The sequence below is a fragment of the Amphiprion ocellaris genome, chromosome 23 (assembly GCF_022539595.1).
Source record: "Amphiprion ocellaris isolate individual 3 ecotype Okinawa chromosome 23, ASM2253959v1, whole genome shotgun sequence".
Lineage (NCBI taxonomy): Eukaryota > Metazoa > Chordata > Actinopteri > Pomacentridae > Amphiprion > Amphiprion ocellaris.
Genome location: NC_072788.1, coordinates 26,152,814 through 26,156,033, shown reverse-complemented (window position 1 = coordinate 26,156,033; position 3,220 = coordinate 26,152,814).

The following is a 3,220-nucleotide window of genomic DNA, read 5'->3' as shown; positions in this document are numbered from 1 at the left end:
ACTCTTAAAAGCATTTCCATTCAATAAAGCATTAGTTCCTCATATTTGTCATATCTATCAAAAACATCAGTTTCCCTGGTAACCAAAACATCACTTTTCACAGTGAGTTGCTGTTCTGACTTAGTTACTTCTTAAACAAAGATTATAAAAATAGGTATTTGTGTTAGCTTTAACACATTTATTAGGTTATAGCATGAATCAGTTATAAATCACAGGTTATAATATCACAATGTTCCCTTATTTAGCTGTTATTCTGCCAGAGTCTCCCCCTTGTGGCTGATTCTGGGATCTCATACCTCCATGTTTCTCAACACCCCCTACTATGAGATCACAGTCAGCCCTTATAAATGACTGATTCTGGGATCCCATATCTCCGTGCTTCACAACACCATACTATGACGTTTTTACAATGATGGTTCTACTATGGAACCAGTTTGACATGTTCAGGTGTTCTTTGTGTGAAAACTCAGAGACTTCAGGTATCAGAAGGTGGTTTTCAACTTTCTTTGTTAACTTTCTGCTTCAACTTTAAATTAAATTTCCTTGACTAAGCCAGCCCTCTGGACTTCCAGTAAGCTGTGTTCCTATTGGCTGTCCAGGTGGCTGCTTGGTGTTATCAGGAACACCTGAGCAGCTCAGTGTCTTCCTGCTTTATTTAGCTGCAGACAAACATTTCCTCTGTTTCTCTTCACCAGTGAACCGGGTTTGGCTCCATTGCTTTAGTTTGTTCTTTAGGCGTTGGCTTGCAGCTTCCAGCAGTAAAATCATCTTTAATGTGTTTCTTGGTGTGTTTTAGGGCTTTGTACTGGATAGTTGTCTTGGTAAATGTGGTTCTTTAGCCACAGTTAGCACATGGTGCTAATGTGTGCAGTGATTAGTGGATTTGGTGCAGCTGAGTTGTGTCTTTATCTTGGCTGTAGTGAGTCTTTAGAGGTTTCTGGTCAGACACATTCTGTATTCTTGTTTGTGAACCAGCGTTGGTTGTCCAGAAGGTAAGAGTTCCTGTCCTGATTCTCTGTTCTCAGAGGTTCTCTGGTAGGCTGCAGGAGACTTTAGTGTTTAGGTTGTGCTAGTTTGGTTTTTGTATGGTTTCATTTGGACGACTATCTTGAGGCCCCTCCATGTGGTTTAGTGAGGTTTTCTGGAACAGTTCTACAAAGCAACCTGCAGCAGAAGAGACTTTGAGAGTTTTTAGGAAGTTCTGGAGAGCAGACTTTAGAGCAGCAGAAACATTTGTCAGCAGTTTGAGCAGGAGAAGGTGAGCTTCAGAGTAGAAATGAGACAGAAACCTTCTTGACCCGTGTGGTGAGGTCCTGTACCAAGAGTTTGAGCAGGTTGTGAAGAGTCTGTAGTTCTTTGGTCTGAAAGCACAAGAAGAGTCGACTCATTAAAGGAGAAAACAGGAGATATTGTTGGTTCTTCTGTTGCTCTGCAGTTTCCTTAGACTGAATATCAAGTTTATATTTTAAATGATTTCCCATGTGAGCCCAAGAAGACTTCAATAAACTCCCTCCATCCCCTGAACACAACACATTTTATTACCATGTTAAATCTTTTTTTTAAAAATGTTTTTGAGTTTTAATCATAGTTTTAGCAGTTTTTTCTCTTTGCTTGTTTAGTTTTGTCATCTGTGTGAAAGGTGCTAAACAAATAAAGTTGAATTGATAAACTGAATAATTGACTAACTCATGATTGTGACAACAGAAGTATTTTCATTGTGATTTAAGGGTTTGTTTCATTTTTAAGGTTGGGGTTAAAATCTTGACAAAAAAAAAGATTAAAGAAATAAAGTACATTTAAAAAAAGCAATTAAATCAAAGGAAAAAAACATTTAATACAATAAAACTTTCAAAAAGAAAATTAAACATTAAATACAATTGAATTATATTAAACAGACAAAATATTTAATTAGATAATTAAACAGAAGATACAAAACCTGTAATTAGAAATTTGTTTTTTTAAACAAAAATATTAAACATTAAAGATGAAATATTTTAGATAATTAAACATTTAAAAAATAAAATTAAACAAGAATGTTAAACATTTTAAAAAATACAAAACACTTAATTAGATTATTAAACCTTTAAAAAGACAAAACGTTTAATTCAAAAATTAAATGTTTAATTAGAAAATTAAATCTTAAAGACAATAAAACTTTAAATAGGAATTAAACAGAAAATACAATGAAGCATTTAAAAAGAAAATTAAACATTAAAAGGTGGTAAAACATTTAAAAAGAAAAACCTTAAAGAGTTAATCGAAAAATTAAACATTGGGAAAGAAATGGAAATTTTTCAAACAAGCTGATAAAACATTTGAAAAAGCAATTAAACATTAAAAAGACAAAAAAAATGGAAATCAAATCAGACATTAGAAAAGAATAAAAGGTGAGAAAAGAACAAAACTAAACATTTAAGAAGAATCAAACTAAAGACAAAACATTTGAAAAGACACCAGTTAAACTTTAGAAGATCAAATTAAACAAAAGAGACAATAAAACAATCAAAAAGAGCAAAAACAGATAAAGGTCTTGAAGCGTTTTCTATTCTGAAATGAAAACATCAAGTTGTTTCTTCAAACATTTCCTCTTTCTATGTTCTTGGTTTGATTGTGGACAGATTTACTAAGAACTCATTTCAGAAAACTGCTTTCCAGATAAAATCTACTAGTAGTTGAAGGCATTGATCAAACTAATGTTACCTTCTGATCTCCACAAACTTTACTGTTCAGTGAAGAGAATCAAAGTTTGTTGAGGATTTCTCAAAAACCCACAGGTGAAGGTCTGAGAAGAACTCAGATGGATGGTCTAAATGTGAAATCAAGACTCATGGTCACAAGTTTTAAGGCTTCTGTTAACCAGAAAGTTCAAACTAACAGAGAAGTACTGAGAAACTTTTAAAACTTCAGTCCTCAGACTGTCTGAAGGTTCAAACTAACAGAGAACTACTCAGGAACTTAGAAGATATCAGTCCTTGGACTGTCTGAAAGTTCAATCTAACAGAGAACTACTGTGGGACTTAGAAAATTTCAGCCCTCAGACTGTGTGAAAGCTCAGGTCCTGAGGACTCGGGAGGTGTGGAGGCTTTGGAAAGTCTTGGAACTGAGGGTTCAACCCTCCAGAACAAAGGCTGAAGCCCAACCTCCTGAGAAAAACAGTCAAGTCGAGACTCAAGTTAAAAAAAAACTCGAAAACGACAAAAAATAGATGATAAATGCGCAA